Source organism: Herpailurus yagouaroundi, unplaced genomic scaffold, assembly GCF_014898765.1.
Source record: "Herpailurus yagouaroundi ecotype Mexico unplaced genomic scaffold, PumYag 186, whole genome shotgun sequence".
Lineage (NCBI taxonomy): Eukaryota > Metazoa > Chordata > Mammalia > Carnivora > Felidae > Herpailurus > Herpailurus yagouaroundi.
In genome coordinates this window covers 16,868,088-16,889,278 of record NW_024412417.1, presented here as the reverse complement: position 1 = coordinate 16,889,278, position 21,191 = coordinate 16,868,088, and the positions used below count along the sequence as shown (strand labels likewise).

Here is a 21,191-nt window from a genome sequence, read left to right as displayed (position 1 = left end):
CCATCTGTTTTTTGTTCTTACAACCTGTGAGCTAAGAATTGTTTTCATCCACCCTCACCATCTGTGGCACAGCCTGGCCAGGCTGCACTGGGCTGAGGACGAGGCATTGTTGTGTGGAGAGACAGTGTTTCAATCAATACCCTCTCCTGTGTATACTCAAGGTAAGAAAAAAAAATTAATGGAAACCCTATTGAATACCATCCCTGGAACCTTTCTCTAGTCTATGAATGAGGAATGATCCAGACTTTGTCTTTAGAGAGAACGGTCTACTCCAGCCAAGGACAGTGGGAAGGATCTTTTACTTACAATGTCATTTAATCTTCATAACAAAATTGAGTAATATTATACCGTTTTACAGATAAAGCAATGAGACTCAGAGAAATTAACCCATTTTCTATAGATTCCATCCAAGGAGTTGGTATCTAGTTTTTTTTTTCTCGAGAAAAAGTAGTTTTATCTCTATACAACACTCCCACTTTGACTATCCCCTGAATTCCAGAATAAAAAAGTAAAGAAAAAATGTTCAATTATGTTCTTCATTGTTTCCACCTGTGGCTCTAAAAGAATGTTTAAATAAATAGGACCTCTCTTGTGTGAATATCCTTTAAAAACCAAGTAAGGAATACTGCATTGCAGTGTGACACAATACCAAAACAAGATAAAATCCTGCGGGGACCCCCCACCCCCTCTCATATACATGGGAAGGGGAGAAAGCTTCAGCTTCACTCCCTGATAGCTGAAGTAAAGGAGGATCCTTCAGAACTGCAAATTAAATCTCAAGTATTTTGCCAATTGACTCCCAATCGATTATTCCAAGTGTTTGTGATGCAGAGAATGTGATTTCTCCCAGGGACTCTGAAGAGTGGTGCTTAATTATTCATCATGAAATTGAATTTCAGGGCTTGTAATCATGTAACTGTTCGAAATGGAATTTGTCACTGAAACACAGTGAGAGGAAATAGAGGATTATTTAACATCTACCCATCTCACTTCAAGATCAGTTTAAAATTGGATGTGTTTCGTGATTTCACGATGGCAATCACACGAGGGCCGTGTAAGCTAACCTGCTACATGTTTTCAGCTAATTTGATTGAATTAGGTCATTTTGTATCACGAATTGGAAAGGGTAGTACAGATTAGGGGATATAGATTCAGGCTTTTTCTTTCCTCCCCAAGGTTCGACTCCACAGAAACACAATTAACTTACTCTGAGCCATTCTTTGAGAGGCTGAGAAAAGTAGTAGCTGGCAAATGAAGTCTAAGATAATAGGTGGAGAAAGACAATAACTATATTAAATGAAAGAATGAAGTGGCTCCAATTAGCTTTAATTATAGTTACACAGAGGCAAAAGGATGCTTTTGAATTTGACACTATCAAAGATCACTGAAAGATTATTTTCATCAGAACACTTGAGTCTTGGGTTTGCATATAAGCAGATGAAGGGTGGGGCATCCTACATCAGTGTCTCCTAATGATCTGCCTGGACTTAAATGACCAAGAGACAGAAGATTATTTCCACATATTATTAAAAAAAGAAGTTTAGTGTAGCTGAACTGGAGGCATTTTTATTTAATCACCAGTGAAACAAATAAAACATCAGGACAATAAAGGGCAATAAAATAACTCTAAGAACAATAAAATAATAGCTATTTAAAAACTGACAATTGTCTAATGATCATTGTAAAAGTTAAAAATATCTAACCTAGGTCATTATGATTTTTCATTATGTGTGGTGATATGGTTCAACAAACAACATAGTTTTATAAAACAACAGCAAAACCCATTGTGTTATCGGATATATTCTGTGTGTTCCATGTAGCTTTAAAGCTGACCTTAAAGAATAAATCAACTCACATTTTAGTTTAAATCAGATGCACAAATTTTTACAGGACAGCGATGCCCTGTGTGTTCTAGAATCCTTAGAACGTCTCCATTCTTGTCTCATGCTACTCTACCCTCACTTTGCTCGCTTCTCTTTCATGTTTCAAAACTACCATTTTTTCTTTCTCCCCACATTTTTTTAAAAGTTTATTTATTTATTTTGAGAGAGAGAGTAAGCATATACATGCGCATGAGACCATGCGCATGTGAGCAAGGGAGGGGCGGAGAGAAAGGGGCCAAGCAGGCCCCACACTACCAGCAGGGAGACTGATGCGGGACTCGATCTCACAAACCCTGAGATGTTTACCTGAGCTGAAATCAAGGGTTGGTCGCTTAACTGACTGAGCCACCCAGGCGCCCCTGCTCCCACTTTTAAGCTTTTTCATATACAATTCCCAGAATCTGAAATGTCCCACACCTTCTCTCCATGTGGCTGGCTCCTTCCTTGTGGGTCCCAAAGTAAAGTCACCTCTACCAAGATCATTCCAAACAACTTACCTAACTGTACTCTTTCCTTCCTGCATCCATTTTTCTCCATTACTGCATCTTGTCAATGTCAGTTATAACATTATATCAATAACACTTATACTTGTTAATAGCATTTATAGCAATTTATAAATTACATGTGCATATACCTGATAACTAATATCCTATCTTTTACCCCAATTAGATTATAAGTGTCATAAACATTTTTGGCACTGAATTTTATCTATCAACGTCTACCCAGTACCTGATAAACAAGAAGTGTGTGAAGATTTAAGAAATGAAAGAGCTCAGATATCTCTTCCTGTCTCCAAGTCACTTCCTTCACACACATTCATGGGTAATTGGCTAAATTCATACCTTTAGAAAGCAGTTCTAGGGGCGCCGGGGTGGCGCAGTCGGTTAAGCGTCCGACTTCAGCCAGGTCACGATCTCGCGGTCCGTGGGTTCGAGCCCCGCGTCAGGCTCTGGGCTGATGGCTCGGAGCCTGGAGCCTGCTTCTGATTCTGTGTCTCCCTCTCTCTCTGCCCCTCCCCCGTTCATGCTCTGTCTCTCTCTGTCCCAAAAATAAAAAAAAATAAAAAATAAAAAAACGTTGAAAAAAAAATTTAGAAAGCAGTTCGAAATCTAGTCATCATATTCTGGAACATATATTAAGAGGTAGTATAATTAGGTGATTTCTCCAAAATCCCAATTCATACATGCTCCACTTTATTCTAGTGGTTAAGTGACACAAGTCTAAGACACAATCTTCATCAACAAAAAGCTTATAGTTTTAGTAGAGCAACACCTATATATGTACAGGTTAGGTAGCTATTCGAGATCATTAAATCCACTGGTGGAATTGTGAGAAAACTAAAAGTGATTGTCAAAAGATTTAAAAGAATTGAGACAGACAGGGTACTCATTTGGTTAAGCGTAGGAGGAGAGGCCCAGAAATAATTATTTTAGATGGGGAATGATATAAAAGGACAGAACAACATGCATGTAGCAAAAAGGAGCGCAATCAGCCTACTTGAGAGAATGTATGTTGGCAGATGGTTTGGGTAGGTTGGGAAGATAGTGTAGCCTAATGGAGGCATGCTGATGCCAGACCGAGTTGTGTCAGAGTTCTTGGTCAACAAGTTGTCTTTGCAGATATAAGAAAGCAAAATGATTTGATAAAACTGGAGCCTTAGAAAAATCATCGAGCAGGACATATTGGAGGACAAAATGTTACCTGTAGCAAGACAAATAATGAAGGAAATGAAGCAGTGTATCAAAGATGGCAATACAAATGAAAGAAAAGGAACCAAAAAGGTATTTAAGGCTATTAGTAATTTCTTTTGCCCGAGAAAAAAGAAGGTTTATTATGCCGGAATAAATGAGAAGCCTTTTAAGAGGCTTACAAATTGAAGATGTAATTTTTGTTAGCCATAACAATACACTTAAGTAATGAGAAACACACTTACAGGAAACTTTGCTCAATTTGAAGAGCCAAACAGTACCATTGAGTTGATTTTCGACAGGCATTCCTCATGTATTCCCTAACTAAGGATTTTGTCAGCTGGAATAAACACGTAGCCACTTGACACTGAAAAGAAAATAAATGAAACAAGGGTTTGAATGAAAATTTCTTTGACCCAGAATGCATCAGCCTCATTTGATGGAATGGGCTGAAGCGTTTTTGGCCTGTGAACAACAGAAGTTTTCTTAGCTTGACATTATTCTCAGATGTCATCCCATCCCTCTTTAATTTATGCAAAGTTTTAAAAGTCATTGAGAAGTTAAGCACATAGGTCTTTTTTTTTTTTTAATTTTTTTTTTCAACATTTATTTATTTTTGGGACAGAGAGAGACAGAGCATGAACGGGCGAGGGGCAGAGAGAGAGGGAGACACAGAATCGGAAACAGGCTCCAGGCTCCGAGCCATCAGCCCAGAGCCCGACGCGGGGCTCGAACTCACGGACCGCGAGATCGTGACCTGGCTGAAGTCGGACGCTTAACCGACTGCGCCACCCAGGCGCCCGCACATAGGTCTTTTTAATGGAGACAAGCAATGAGGGAACACAGTGCTCTTTTGAAAAATTAGAGCAGGACTCTGAATCTGTTTTTGCCCTTCGTATTGCCTGGTATTATACGTTTTGACTCTATTATTTTAATCTTTTAGCACGTAAAAGATACTTGCATAAATAATCTTCAAGAAAATTTGCTCTTGTGTCTTAGGAAAAAAAATGTCTGCTGCGTCATCTTAAAGCATCATAAAAAATCACAGAAAAAAGCTCAGAAAGTAGTATTCACTCTGTTCAGCAAAATCTCTTTCATTATCCATGCGTCGTAGACATTTAGAGGTCTGTTTTTCACAATCGATCACAATTATCAGTAGAGCAAGTTGGTACACTCCTTTCAAAAATAATATACTGGTATTTTTTCCAATAACATGTATTGGCATTCCCCCTCTTATAAAGGCAATTCCTGTCCTCTGAAGTACATTTAAAAAATACAGAAGAACATAAAGAAGAAAATTATTTATGTTCTCATCATATAACTTAATCACTTGATCTCTATATAAATTGGAACCACACTACACATTCTACTGTATAGATTGATTTTCTACTTGATAATATATAATAAACATCTGCCATGCTTTTGAACACAATTCTCATTTTTAATGGCTGCCTCCTGCATCTGGTATAGTTGAACCATGCATTATTTGACTAATCATAGTCAAATAGAAGTCATAGAAGAAATATGAAATTTCTTTATCAAAAAAGATACTGCAGTTAACATCCTTGTACTGAACAATGTGTGTTTCTTTTTTATTCAAGTGAATTTATAAGATTGGAATTACCAAGTCAAAAGGTATTGATGTTTTATTGACTTTGAGTATATTTTACCAAGATGTTTTTCTATTATCCATAAAACTATAATTTCATCTCAGGCTAACATCTACATAGTCACTCATTTGTGACTATGTGGTATGGCACTGGAATTTTCCTTGCCTTTGTAATGTTGTCCTTTGAGCTGGTGTTCAGTCAAAATTCTGCTGAGGACATGCACATACTCTGCCCTATGAATGCATCCTACAGTTCGGTTTCCTGCTTGCCTCTAACGGGGAGAGCCCATAGGATCGTGAACAAGACAGTATTAAAGATGTAGTAAAGCGCTAAGGCATCCAAGAACTGTTGGTCATATGTGTGTGTATTTATTAAAGATCCCTTTTGTTTAGATGTGAGGAATCGGGTAACTATGTTATTGATTGTATGCACCAGTCACTTTGCAATGGTGCAACCATACTGATTGTTAAAAAAACTGAAATAATTTCATTCTCATTAGAAGTAGTTGCTACCCCATGCCCAAGTGCCTTACTGCCATTTGAGCAGTCCCGACCCCGTGCCGGAATCAAGCAACCAAAGAGTTGCTGGGGCAGCGGGGGGGCCTCCAGAATGCTATCATACAACCATAGCCAGCATCTGCTCTTATTAGTTGATGCTTGTCCGGTTGAGAGTATAAATATTTTTCGTATAACTCCTGCCCAGTGGAAAATTATTAAGGACATTTTATAGTAGTTTAGGAAACAAGTAATAGTAACCTGTCCCACTTTGGCTAGTGGTAAGGATATTAAAAATAAAGAGAAAGAAAGTTAAGAGTGATTTAGGAAATAAAATCAATGGATGAGCCAGACAAGGAGGTTTAGGGAGGATGCTTGGAAATAATTGCCACAGAAAGCCACTCTCGGTTGACATTTAAGCTGAGTTCTGAATGAGGAAGGAGCATGGGGAAGAATATTTTGGGCAAAGGAAGAAGAGTTACATAAAGGCTCTGAAGCAGGGGCAGGAAAGAGCTTGGCATGTTGGCAGACGTCAAAGCAGAACAAGGCCAATGCATTCCAGAAAGTGGAGTGGCTAAGGGAGGCCACTGGAAGAAGATCAGCAGAGGGGGAGATGGACACAGGCCAATGATGGCAAGAATGATTTTCCTTCTGAAGGGAGGGGAGACACCTCCAGATGGCAGACCGAGGTGCAACAGGTCAATGGATTTGGTACCAGGCATTGAAAAAGCATCCCACTAGCTCCTCCATCCTGCTGTGAAGTAGGAAGCCAGATAATCTGTCGAGACCAAAGGAGGTCAAGATTTGCAAAAAAGCAAATATCTGAGTTGCCATTTCTGAAAAAGGAAAACATCTTCACCAGAAAGATACAATAGCGTTTGTAATCTTTGAATGAACCAGAGATTCTCCAAGTGATTTCTTAGGTCCAATGACATGGACGTTCCCCACAATGAGGAATGCAATTCCTAAAGAAAGCACCTGCTTTAAAACTTGTTCAAAGAAATTATGAAATGATGGCCGTTGCGACACTTCCTAAGTAAAACTTCTGAACCTTGTTATTGCATATTTAAATGTTTTCCACCTGCAAATTTTAAATATGAAATTTGCCTCAGTACAACCCCTCCTTGATGATTTAATTTCATACAGTTCATCCTACCTGTTTTCAGCAGAAATAATTAAAGCCAAATGTGATCTGCTTTGTCATAGTCCCACATGTGCAGTTCTGTAATTAAGCATAATTAAAATCAGCCTCTTCTGTCTTATTTTATATTCCCATCCCACATGCTATATGTTTCTTGTTCCTATTAAAAAGATGTAATTTTAATAAAAATCAACTTTGGTTCCTTTTTTATACTGCTATGATTTTATAGCTTTTAAATTCCATTTTTACTAGGTTCAGGTGCTCTAGTTATTAAGTTCTCCATATTTTCTCATAATAAAGCTTAAGGTAAGATAAAGGAAGTGACAATTCTAACCTTGCCTCACCTTGAGTAAGGAGACCCATGGTCATATTGGTGGGATTTGTTCTGGAATGACTCTGGGCTTAAGTAAATAATTGTGTTACTTTTTCCATGAATCAGGAATGAAAGATGAATTTGTGTCAGGTGTACCTCTGGAATCCCTGACATTGCCTAAGTATTCAGAGGCTCAGTCCAGCCTAAGAGAGTCTTCTATTTTTGTTTATTAAAAATTTTTTTTTAACATTTATTTCTTTTTGAGAGACAGAGAGAGCATGAGCAGGGGAGGGGCAGAGAGACACCCAGAATCTGAGGCCGGCTGCAGGCTCTGAGCTGTCAGCACAGAGCCCAATGTGGGCCCGAGCCCATGAACCGTGAGATCATGACCTGAGCCTAAGTCAGACGCTCAACTGACTGAGCCATCCAGGGGCCCTGAGAGTCTTCTTTTTTTTTTCTTTTTTTTTTAACGTTTATTTATTTTTGAGACAGAGAGAGACAGAGCATGAACAGGGGAGGGGCAGAGAGAGAGGGAGACACAGAATCTGAAACAGGCTCCAGGCTCTGAGCTGTCAGCACAGAGCCTGACGCAGGGCTTGAACTCACGGACCGTGAGATCATGACCTGAGCCGAAGTCCGACGCTTAACCGACCAAGCCACCCAGGCGCCCCCCTGAGAGTCTTCTAAATGAGCTCTGAACTCAGCCTCTAAGAAAGGGTGGGAATGGGGTGGGGGGATCCAAGCAAGTAACTTTCACTTATATTTATTTGTTTGTTTGATGTTCAATGACTCTACATTTTAGTGTAATTAAAGCAACATGTGTCAACCTTTGAATTGCCCTGAATGGGTTACTGGAATGCCTCAGTGTTGACCCCCTTCAGCCGTGGGGTAGTCTAGCTCCAACTGGGGCAGCTGAAGTTTCCGGGCTGGTTGCTCGGCTACATTTAGCTTTCCCTATCTGCAGTGAGCCCCACGAATTTCACAATTTTCTATATACACCACGATATCAAAAGGAGAGAAAGCACTGGTGTGGTGCATGGGCAGCTCAGTTGATTAAGCGTCTAACTCTTAATTTCGGCTCAGGTCATGATCTCACGGTTTGTGAGTTCGAGCCCCACATCAGGCTCTGCACTGACAGTGCGGAGCCTGCTTAGGATTCTCTCCCCACCCGCCTCTGCCTTTCTCCCCCTCTCTCCCTCTCTCTGAAAATAAATAAATTTTAAGAAAACCTAAAAAGAAAAAAAAGAAAACACTGGTTTAAGTTCCCATATAGTAATGAGGAGAAATGCTAGCTATAGCTAGACCTGCTATAATGTGAGCCCAGGATATTATCATTTAAAATAATGCATTTAGGGGCACCTGGGTGGCTCAGTCGGTTAAGCATGTGACTCTTGATTTCAGCTCAGGTCATGTTCTCATGGTTTGTGAATTGGAGCCCCGCATCAGACTCTGTGCTGACAGTGTGGAGCCTGCTTAGGATTCTGTCTCCCTCTCTCTCTGACCCTCCCCTGCTGGCACGTGTGTGTTCTCTCTCTCAGAAATAAGTAAATATTTAAAAAATGACTTATTTATATCAGTGGTTCTTCAACTTTGCTTCATATTAGATTCAACTGGGGAGCTTTTAAAATTCCTGATGCCCAAGCTACATCCCAACCTACAGCAGAATTTCTGAGAGTGGGACCTGATGGGGTATTAGCGGCTTATGTGGTTACTAATAATAGAGGCCAAATGTGGCACAGCCCAACTGTTCTTGTATTGTAATTTGTCTAATGCGTAGCTAAATGTGCAAAATATGTGCATCTAAATATGATTCAATTTTTACGGGTTAATACTATTTTTCACTTAAATTCACAGAACAGGAGCAAAAAAAACAGGTTTATCTGCCTAAGTAATATCCAATCAACCGAAGTGGTAAATACAAAAGCCTTTTATGATCACTTGCGTGTGATCGCTGTTGCTTCCGGCATGTGACGATTGAACAAAATGTAAAATTATCATTTTCTTGTAGTTAGGTATTTTATTTCTATGGTTTATTAATCTTGCTGCTAATCAGGAAAGCAAAAGAAGGCATTGGTTTGGATGAAGGGAATGACACAAGTGTGTGCTGTGAGTACGTTTGTAGTTTGCTTTGGGAGACCGCATACATGGCAAGGAACCTGAGTGATGAGCAATTTGATTAAAACCATTGGTTGTTTTCTTCTGAGGCTTGGAACACCTGAACAGGATACATGGTAAAAGCAAACAAAACAAACAAATGGAGTAATTAATGATCCGCAAAGACGGAATTGTGGAAAAAATTTGAAAACCTGAACCCTGAAACTCTGATTTTTCTTTACTAGATACTCTTTGCTAAGACATTAAACTCTTTTCTTAATAGTCTGTGTCACTTAACTAGTATAATTACACTGAAGAATCCGTGAGTGTTATTTCAATCACAGAAGGTATTCTGTTTTTAAACCAAGTATTCTTAACTATTCTACGCATTGGGCCTAGTGAGTCCATAAAACTGAATTTATTTACGCAATGGAATTTTGTGTTAATTTCCCTAGTGACTTTATTTGGGTTAAGAGTTCATTGTTTTTCATTAGTTTCTCATAGAAGAAGCTGACCCAAAGACATTGGGTGTCACATTTTAATGGTCCAAAAGTTATCATACTGACTTACTAGACTCCAGAATCGTATTTAAATTTAAATCCTCAAGGGCTGAATTTGTCTACATCTGTCTTTTATCCCATTTCCAAACTTAATAATATTTTAAATTAATGTAATAAACATACTACACTATCAGGAAACAAAATAAAAATAATAGATGTTAGCACTGATCCTTTACTTTGGCTCCATTTGGGTAGAAAAATGTTGAGGGTCGGTAAATGTTCACTCTGATAGTGAAGTGATTAGCAAGTTCCCAGAACCTCCTTTTGTGGCTTTCTTCAAAAGTAAGATAACAGCCACAGAGGTGACAAAGAAAAGGAAGAAAAATACTCATGAGCCCACTAAAGACAAGCAATAAGAAGGGTGTTAGAGACTGGAAGATGAAAATCTGAAAACAGGCAACGAATCCCCAAACCATCCATTTCCGTTCTTTTGACTTGCTGTTTTTAATCCTTTTTGTTGGTTACAGCTGTGTTCTTTCCATAGAGGAGCAATTGCGTAGTGTTGTTAATTTTAATTTAACCTGTGAATCATGGTGATTAAGAGGTCTATAATCCAGGCAGGCTAATTAAGTGTCCTTTGTATGAGTTCTAGGAGTGGAGAAAAGTCTTGGGAACCTACCCATTAGCCGTGTTTTGTGAGCCCTTGGCCTCATCCAGCAATGATGACATTTCATTGGCTTTTATCTCCGAGGATCAATTTTACACCATGTCTCAGTCCACGTAAGGCTTTTCAGAAACATCAATGCAGTTGGAGAAAAATATCTTATTGCACTGCATTCTTGCTCTTTTTGAGGGCAGGAGGCTATGTGCACAACAAATAACAGTGCCTACAATACACATGCCAAGGCTCATCATTCATCATTGTCAGAGACCCTGAGGGCCAGAGAGTATTACTGTCAATGTCTCATGCTCCTTGTGAATTTTTCCAAATGTTTAGAAGACTAGTCACAGTGAAAGTTAATGCAAGAGTAGGAAATATTTTTAATTTTTCGAAAATTGATTTTTTCATTTAAAAAAGGAGATTTCTGTATAGAGCTGAGTGACATAGATCATAAATTATCTCTATGTTTAGAGGTTTCTAATGTTTTATAATTTATTTTTATTTTTTTAATTTTACATTTATTTTATTTTTTTTTTTTGAGAAACAGAGTGAGACAAAGGGTGAGCGGGGGAGGGGCAGAGAGAGAAGGAGACACAGAATCTGAAGCAGGCTCCAGGCTCTGAGCAGGCACAGAGCCTGATGCGGGGCTCGAACCCACAAACTGTGAGATCATGACCTGAGACGAAGTCGGATGCTCAACCAACTGAGCCACCCAGGCGCCCCTAATTTTTTTATACTTACGTCCCGCCCACCCCCACACAGAGCAACTTGTGCAGAACTTATCCAAGAAGTAACCCACACTTGTTACTGACATGCTAGGTGTGTATGTAAGTATGTATGTATGTATGTATTAATTTTAATTTTTTGATTGCTACAATTTCTTTCTTGTGATGAAAACCTTTAAGATTCACTCAGTTAGCAACTTTCAAATATACACTACAGTACTAGATATTTAAATCAACAAAATATATATCCATTTGCAAACACTTCAAGGATTTGACCCACACATCACCAGTTGACATTAAATTATTTATCATGAGTTTTTCGAATTTTTGTTCTGCATTCTTAGGTATTTCTTATCTTTTTTTTTTTTTTTTTCAAATTTTCTTTTGAATCTTGTTTTGGCAGTGTTTTTTAAACGTCCAAGAGGGTTTTGTTTTTGTTTTTGTTTTAATTTCCCTTTTTCATACTATCCTGTTCTTTACGGTGCAACATCTTTTTGAATCTCTCTGAGAATACAGATTTTGTTTCTTAAGGTTATATATTCTCCTCTGGTTAAGAAAAAATAGGTATTTTTGTTTTACCTAGATTTCTCTTTTGTTCTGAAGACTGTCTTGAAATATTTGGTGAGGGCTGGCGATTTATTTAACTTTATTTCCAGCTTTTCCATTTATGTATTTTTTTTTAATTTAAATTCAAGTTACTTAACATCCAGTGTAGTCTTGGCTTCCTCAGGGAAGGATTTGAGGATGTTCATTGGGATCTTTGCATATATGGGTGGTTTATCACCTGTCAGCTTTGCTGTAGGATTAGCAGGCAAGATCCAGCTATTATGGGGTAAACCTTACAAATATCAGAAATTCTGCATGGGGCCGAAGCGTCCATGTGAATAGCACAAAAGTTCCCCTCATTCTCCCAAGACAAGGATTCTACCTTACCAAAAAAATAAAAATATAATGCACTCATAGTTTACCTGGCACAGAGAGATAATCAATGCCTGCTAGGATTGGCATTATAAGAGAGATTACCTGAAACTTATGTAAAGCAAAAGAGATTATTAAATATTCTTTTAGCGCACTCCTAGGATTGATATTTTATTGTCTGTGTTATTTTTACAATTCTAGAATAGAGGTTATTTTTTATGTTTTTGTTTCATAGAGATGCAAATGACTTGTATCAAGTAGAAAAGATAACCCTAGAGGTTGTAGTTTTTTTTTTTTTAATTTTTTTTTTCAACGTTTATTTATTTTTGAGACAGAGAGAGACAGAGCATGAACGGGGGAGGGGAAGAGAGAGAGGGAGACACAGAATCGGAAACAGGCTCCAGGCTCTGAGCCATCAGCCCAGAGCCCGATGCGGGGCTCGAACTCACAGACCGCGAGATCGTGACCTGGCTGAAGTCGGACGCTTAACCGACTGCGCCACCCAGGCGCCCCGAGGTTGTAGTTTTAACCAGCTTTATATCTAACCTTGCACTCCCACCCTACTATGTTTTTTATTACGTTACCTCCCTATAACTTTATTGGTTCCTTCATTAATTGAGTTAAATATCTTTGACATGCGTTCGTTTCACATTTATATGAGAGTCATGCTCTTCCCTTCTTAGATATTATACATTAATAGCTATTAAAGCCTGATCAACTACAGATGTCCAGGAGCAAGTTTAAAATACGATTTGTTAATTCTCAACCAGGAAGTGCACTCTAGAGGACTCAGCCGGACAAGAAGAGGAGCCAAGTGTCTGTTGTCAGGTTTGGTTTCCCACTGCAGGACTCTGAAGAGGGCTAAGGGAGGCAGTGACCAATTCTGGATTGGTTGCTCTTTCTGAGGCAGGATTGGGAGAAGTGGGGTTAACCAGGCATTAGGTATGCCAAGGTGAAAGAGAGTCAGCAATTCAGTACCCCTGGTAAAAAACGAAAATTGCAAAATGGGTCAGAGCATCATTGGTAAGAAAGCAGTGCTCAGCCGGAGAGGGAGTTGTTAAGAGCATTTTACAATTGCTATAATTTCTTGAGTGAAACAATGTTTTCTGTTAACTTTGCAGCTGGCTTTATCTGTTTTGTTTTCAGAGCGTGAATAATGCCCGGGTGCTCTTTGCTTTTTCTGTTTGAGTCGATTTTTCACTCTTTCAGTCCTGGATGGGTCCTACTCTTTCATGACATAAGAAAGGTAGGAGATGGAAGGTGATGTAGATGTTTAACACCACACCACCTCCACCGACTCTTTCTTTTGAATCCCATTTCTCTCTCTGGTCACCTATGCAGAATTCCATTCCTAAGTCTAGAGGGGGATCAGCAAACTTTTTCTGTAAAAAGCCAGATAGGAAATATTTTGAAAGCCAAGTGGTCTTGGTCACAACTACTTACCTCTGCCATCATACATGAAAGCACACAAAGAAAATACAGCTATGAGTAGATGTAGATAAAAACTTTGTTTACAGAAATAGACCATGGACTAGATTTGGCCTATGGGCCACGGTTGCCAATCCTGATGTAAAGTCCGTCTGTGTTTCCATCCAGGTGATCAACTCCTTTTTTCATCACAGTCCCCACAACATCTTTCCTAAGCTGTGACTTCCTTCACTGATGTGTCCTTTAAAACTCCCATTTGATTAGGAGGTAGAACCTGTTAGAATGAACCTGTTAGAATCTATCACTAGTAGTCCCCTCCTTTTTCCTGCATAAAGTTTTTGTTTTTTTTTTTTTACAGTGAATAGCTCCTTTTTTTTTCACCTCACTGTTCCATATTTTCAATTTCCTTTATCATCTCTTGAGTGAGGTCTCTTGTGCTCTATTTGTCATCTGGAACTGCAGACAGTATAAACATTTTTTAATGCTTCCTTATTTATTTGGAGAGAGAGAGCGAGCGAGAGCAAGCAAGAGAGAGAGAGAGAGAGAGAGCACTCAGGAGAGGGGCAGAGAGATAGGGAAAGAGAGAATCCCAAGCAGGCTCTGTGCTGTCAGCACAGAGCCCGATGCTGGCTTAATCTCATGAACCATGAGATCATGATCTGAGCCGATTCAAGAGTCAGTTGCTTAACTGAATAAGCCACCCAGGCACCCCAGCAGTATAAAAACTTTTTAATAAAAGTGAATACAAATAAAGTATTTACATTGTCCATTAGCGTATGCCTAGAATGATTATTTTATCATCTGTCAGCATTTCTTAAGGCTCCAAATTTGCATATGGCTGTATTATTGAATAGTGCAGGCACAGTTTGCCATGTAATAGAGCTTCATACCCCAGAAAGCTAGGAGCAATCTGCAGACCGGTTAAATAGAATAAATATATCAAACCATAACATTAATGGGTAAATATATATTCAATCAATAGTGGCAAAGTTAAAGTGAGGTGATACCACACAAGACACTTGATTCTGACAAACTAGTTTATCATCTGTGTAGAAAAATGTTTTAAATCGGATATTTCTGTTTGGCTTTCAATGATCATCCTTCCTTTTCTTTAGGTTATTTCATGACGGTACAAGATGCCACATGGAGATCAAGCTTAGATTTTGTAACTAGCGGCCCATTAATTTTCTAAAGTAAAGAGCTTTTGGAAAAATTCAGATCAGAAAGCATGTCTGGGGTCCGAGGCCAAGGTGGGGACCCGCTACTCTAATTACACGTCTCTTCCCTGACATCCATCTATGGGAAGAGCAGAGTTTTCAAACTAGACTGCAAATATATTCACCTCGCCAGATGCATGGATTGTTGCATGCTTCCTCAGAAACCCAGTCACTATCAGAATTGGGAGTCCAGGCTTGCCTCCAGAAGGAGAAATGGAGAGGAAGCTTTGGCTCACCACGGCAATGCACGAGACAAGCGGTGCAAGAGATTGTGAAAAGTTCTTACTTTTGGAACACATTAATGTTACCTACTGCTAAAATAATCTAATAGATATTAATCCATTACCAGTTGGATTAGCTCTTTCAACCTCATAGCAAATGATGGGATGGAAAGAGAAACAAGTATTCTCTTCTGTATTCTTCCTATTGTGGAGGGAAATGGAGACGTCTTTGCTTATGGGAAAGGAAGGTGGAGCTAAGAAGAAAAGATCTCCTCCATCCCCCCCCCAAATCACTAAAGAAAACCGGATTTTACTATTATATAAATGCAACTAACATTCTATTAAATATGTCGCTTAATCTAGAATGCCAATAAAGTCATGTCAAAATCTTTTTTCTTTTAACCTTCAAATATGTGGAAGATTTCACAAAGGAAAGTAAACTTGAGAATTGTAAGTAAGTAACTACCTCACAGAGTTAAACCAGTCGTAAACTAGTTAACAATGTGCGTATCTTAATGGTATGAATTTATAGAGCTCATCATTTTAGAGCTAGCAAATGGCAGCCTAGAGTCACATATGCAGAACCTTCGAGATCTCTTCAACAGCCCTTCAACAGATAGTAATTAGGTTTGGACTCCAGCAGCCTGCAGCTGAGGCAGTGTCATGTGGTGAAGGATGCTCACACACCACAGCATGACTCACATAAGGTAAAAAGTAAAATGAATCATCTTGGCTCCTTGTCCTTATTTTGAAAAAGAAAAAAAAAAAAAAAGGAACAAGCTTCCACTTGAGTTAAAATTGAAAGGGAAGCACCCGAAGTGCTGTGATAAAAGCAGCATCTTAAAGGGTATTGGCTTTGTGAATGTCACCAGAATCTAATCCAAAATTACAGACTTTATCAAGAAACAGTCAACCCCCTACTTGCACTTTTCTTCACTGAATCAGTTTTGCATCACACAGCAACTCTCTTACACATACGATGCATTACATTCGCCAAGATGTTCTTTCAGGTGTAAAAGTAAGCAAAGAGCAAAATAATTGAGCTCTCATTATTCAAACTGTAATTACCGATGTGAAGTAAGACCCGAGGATGCCATTCCTTTGTCCAAACCATTTGATTCATCCTTTCTGAAATGTTATTTGTCCTGTTTGTCCATGGCAAGTTGACATTGACTTGCTACCCAAGATACACAGCCCCCTGCCCCTGCCATCACCATTGTATCAACCTAGATGTTATCGAGAGGAAATAATTCATTGGATTAAAAAATGAGGTGTACTACAAGATAATTTTTTATATTAAATTTTATAAATGAACAGTAAAATCATGACTCTCATACAAATACAAAAGGAGCATATATCAGAGATTTTGTTTAAGGTGTGAGTTCATGAAAGAATCAGCAAAGGCATTAAAAACTGGTTTGAGGACAAGTGAAAGACACGATACAAACACAGGCAACAAAGCAATGCCAAAATGATTTGTTAATAGATACAAAACTGACTTCTTTTCCAGTGGTTGTGAGAAGCAATACATCCCCACTGGGAAAAATCATTTGCATGTCTTTGGGTAGGAATAATTTGCATTAATATCAGTTTCTACATCTTACAGATTTATAAAATAAATAAAATGACAATGAAATGCACACACGACGCTAGATCCAGATAATCTGGGAAAGTGTACTAGATAGCACCTACTTCCATAGGACATGTTATCTTTTTTTGTTTCTTTTTATTTCCTAATCGGTACACACAAGACTAAATTCAGATTTCCTTTCAACAAAACCACTAAACAGAATATTATGCACATATTTGATACAACCATGTACATTTTATCCTTTTTCTATCTTCTGTACAGAAGATACACCCAAAGTTAGCGAGGATAGTTTGCTTTGTAAATACTGAGGAAGAAGTCTACTTTTCATTGACTTCTTATTATTTCATGACTTCTTATACATTCAGTCCACAAATCTTCTCCTGTTAATTCTTCTTTTGTAAGTTCTCTTATATCTTACCATTATTTTTCCATTCCATTATTGCCACCTTAGTTCAGCCATTTAGGGAATAAATCACTATACAGTTGAATTAGGTTACCAATGGGTCTCTCTTTTTTGAATCTCTCTTTACTGTGATGGGTGCCAGATTGTTAAATTGGCAACACCATTTTCACATGACTACCCACTCCAAAATCTTTTCATGTCTCCAGAATATTTAGCTTTACATTTGAGGGTAATTGGTTGTTGAAAAAGCAACTACAAAATGGATGAGCCACCCTAAGTCCCTTTTTAAACAAATCAGTGGATAACCAAACTAAGAGCGATAAAATCTGATTCATGGTTAGTAACGTGCAGATAGATAAAGTGGTTTGTAAAACTGTAATTCTTTTCTAAAAGAGCTTTAGAGGCTACTAGATCCAACTTTTTTTTTTTTCCTTTTTAAGAGAAAGGAGTGACTTTGGAAAGAGATTTCAAGATTCACTGAAGTGCCAAAACTCTTTGTCTTGTCTTTACTGTGACAAGATGGTACAGCTTCAGATGCAAAAGACTTTACTTAGAGCTTTGGTCCATCTCTTATTCTAATCAAAGCATTTAGCTACTCTGAGAGACACTTCTTCTTTCGTAAAATGGAGGCACATGAAAAAAATTCATCTAATTTACAGGATGATCGTAAGAATCACTGGAGAGTGTACGTATCAAAACATTTGATAAAATATTACAAAACTAACAGTATTAGGTGCAATAGTGCTGGATTTTCTCATGCCTCTTCCACATAATTTATTTTTCAGTGCATAGATTTTTGCAATTACTGGTGACAGAAACTGTTAATAATAAGCCAGAAAGTACACTGCCTAAGTTGAAGTCCTTTCTGACGTTTTCTCTCAAAGATGAACACACAATTGCCTTCTTCTTCTTTTTTCCCCAAGAATAAAAATTACATCAGTGAAAAGCCTAGGGTTCCCGTGCACTTGGGTGTACTGGTAGATAATAAGTTCGATGTGAATGTTTTCATCAGTTTCTTACAATTCTATTGAAAGTTATGCTACCTTTTGCATACTTGAATTCATTTATAAAATATTCCAACAGAAAGAATTTGCCAATAGTTGAAAGAAAATTTTTGGAATATATCAAGGGAAATTTTTTAAAATTCATTAATTTAGGCCCATCAATTTATGACCGGTACAACGACTATGCAAAAAGCAATATTTCACCATCTTTAACTATATATCTTATTTAGTCTAAGTGAATAAAAAGTTACCAAAAAGTGAAAGAAGGCAATGACATTTTATTAAATGTGTCAGGTGCAGGTCTTGAATTTCCCTGTGCTGGGTTAAACTTCGTGGAGATGCTTTACTGAGCTGATAAAAATTATTGTGAATGAGAACATCATTAGTTATTTGGAGGTCTCACAAAGCACATTTGGACACAAGAATTTGTGGGCAGGTAGTTTAACTTGGAAGTGAATCCAGCAAGCACTCTGAATGAGTATGGAAGTGAGACAAGGAAGGGAAGACAGGCAATAAATAAAGAGTGCCTAGTGAGAAGGTTTTCTTTGTGGACAGCACAGGAAAAGTCCCGTTTGCAACCCTCTGAGAGGCTTGCAAAACATGCCTTACAATTTTTCCAGTGAGAGGTAAGTTGGAAAGGAAAGCAGAAATTGGAGTATTTATCCACCAACCAACTCCTGCTCCTCCCTGGTCAAGGATTTCTACTGAGGCATTAACCCTGCAGAACTTCCAGTCTGCCCCACAGAAGTGTTAAGCATATGTGAGGCCAGACAATATCCTTCGGCACAGAGACACAAGAAGTCATTGTCCGGTAAGGGGACCATCTGCAGAAGTAGACCATGGGGACGTGGGTGGGGCATTTCTGTATCTACTACATTAAATCAACGAAATATGTCATTATGCTAATCATTGAGGGGACACAAAAGAAAAAGAAAGCCTAATGCATTTTTTTACAAGTTGAATATATTTGTCATGTATAGACCTGGGTACTAGGAGTACAATAAATAATAATAAAATACAATCTGTGCCCATAGGAAGCTTATAACAGCACTGGAAGTATATGATAGCATTCTAAGATAAAAGATGTAGAATGAAAGAGTTCTAGAAATTTAGAGTAGAGGAGTCCTGGCTGAGAGCCTCTTAGAAAAGCAAACATAAGCTGAAGTTAGCATTGAGGTATTCAGTAGTATTCATATAGGAAGAAGGATGAATAAGAGATATTTTGAGCAAATGGAATAATCTAAGCAGACATACTGAAGTGAGGTTTTAAAAATGAATTTATTGCAGGAGTGAAGAGAAAAGAAAGATGTGAGAACTGTTGTGTGTTGTTCAATCATCTGTTACTGATGTGTTGAAAGCCTGGACCAAGATGGTAGCAATGGAATGGAGCCAAGGAAGTGTGTCACTTACTACCCAGTAACTCACTTTTCACCTAATTCAGTCTCATGCAGCATACCTTTCAAAATCAAAGAAGCTGGATGCCTTAAAATTACATTTCAGACTCCTTTCCAGTTAGAATGCCACATGTGATCTGGATAAATATAAAGGAACATCCAAATATGGCTGATATTCAAGCTTACCTCCGTGAAAAATTATTCTTGGGTTCATATCCACACTTTAACCCGTCATGCCTATAGTTTTTTAGGCCATTTAGTTGGATCCACTTAACCCCTGACTTCCTTCTCATGAGGATGAATTTGGGAGTTTTAGGCTAAGATCAGATGGTAAGCAATGCCAGAAATCACCCCTCCTACATGAGGTTACGTTATAGCCCAGGAACAAAGGTAACATGAGATGACACATCAGAAACACCAGCATACATGTGGCCCTCAAGAAATGTCAATTTCCTTCCTGTCTTGATCTCTCTCCACTCCCAGTCCATTTTGGGAGTTCCATTGCTGGTCTCCCTCCCTCCAATCTCCTAGACCCTCCTTCTAGCATCTGCCAGTAATGCCTCTCACTTCTGACCCTCTGTCTTGCATTGAAGTCTTTAGAACTATTTCTGATGCTGAGACCTAGTCTTATCAATCTACTTTCTCCACCATTACACACACCCTGCCTTATAATACCTATTTTTTAACACATCAGCATCTGTGGTGAGGGAAGTTTTCACGAACTCATTAAATTGATACCTTTGGGAAAGTAATCATTTGTTTCATTGTGGAAAGGTTGGGACTGATACTGCTCTCCTAAAACACACTTCAAGCCTAATTGTACAGAAGTTATTAACGTATGCCCAATTTTCAGAGGTTGTTTTCTCCTTCCTTTGCCTCTATTTTGATTTTTCTACAGAGAAAAAACACTAGCCAAATTAATTTTATTTAAATAGGGTGGGGCAGTAGGGAGAGGGACAAACAAGATCTACAACAAACTTAGGTGTGCTGATTTTTCATTTTAGTTTTGGCCTGATTTAATCCTAATGTCAGGCCTTTATAGCAATAAGTATGGCAGCAGGACAAAGAGATAGAGTTTGAAGAAGGATGTGATATATTTATAGAAGAAATACAGGACCATACCACACATTTTTGTTTAAGGAGATTGAAACTTTAAACTGCTCATTTTAGGCCTCTGTGATATACATATATATCATATGGATATATCATATATATATATATATATATATATATATATATATATGAGCCTAAACTTCTCATTTTAGGCCTCTCTCTCTCTCTCTCTCTATATATATATATATATAAGCCTAAACTGCTCATTGTAGGCCTCTGTGAGATATATATATATATATATATATATATATATATATATACACACACATATATATATAGTAGTGTGTATATATGCTATATATACACTATATATATTTGTAGTGTGTATATATAGCATATATTATTGCATATATATCACACATGCATTATATATACACTACTATATATTATATATGCATATATTATATACATACATTATGTGTGATACACATATTATACATATATGTTAATGGAAGAAAAGGCTAGAATTATTTCTAGATTCACCATAGTAAATCCATCTTCTTAGGAGATAATTATTCCTTTTTCTATAGAAATGATATGATTTGAAACTTGACTAAGATCCCACTGGGAGGCAAGGTGAGCAGAAATGAGAAAAGTACTGGGGGCAGCGCATCGGAAGATAGTCTTTTAAATGTCCCAAGGGGCAAAAAACCGGCTAGAGGAGATACCTTAGCCAGGAAAGCACAAATGAAATGTGACTTGAGCTTTAGCAACTATCACAGAGACGCCAAATCCCATCATAACACCTGCCAATATTAAGTGACAATAAGGTCCTGTAAGTGTGATTAAAACT

At 38.1% G+C, this 21,191-nt stretch overlaps 1 long non-coding RNA gene across 1 annotated transcript; it reads left to right on the top strand.

Moving 5' to 3' along the window:
- Positions 1-902: 902 nt before the first annotated feature.
- LOC121043196 (uncharacterized) lies at positions 903-15,284 on the top strand. The gene is made up of 3 exons (XR_005796723.1): positions 903-1,054; positions 3,503-3,664; positions 14,571-15,284. It is a non-coding gene; the product is annotated as an uncharacterized LOC121043196 (long non-coding RNA).
- Positions 15,285-21,191: the final 5,907 nt, after the last annotated feature.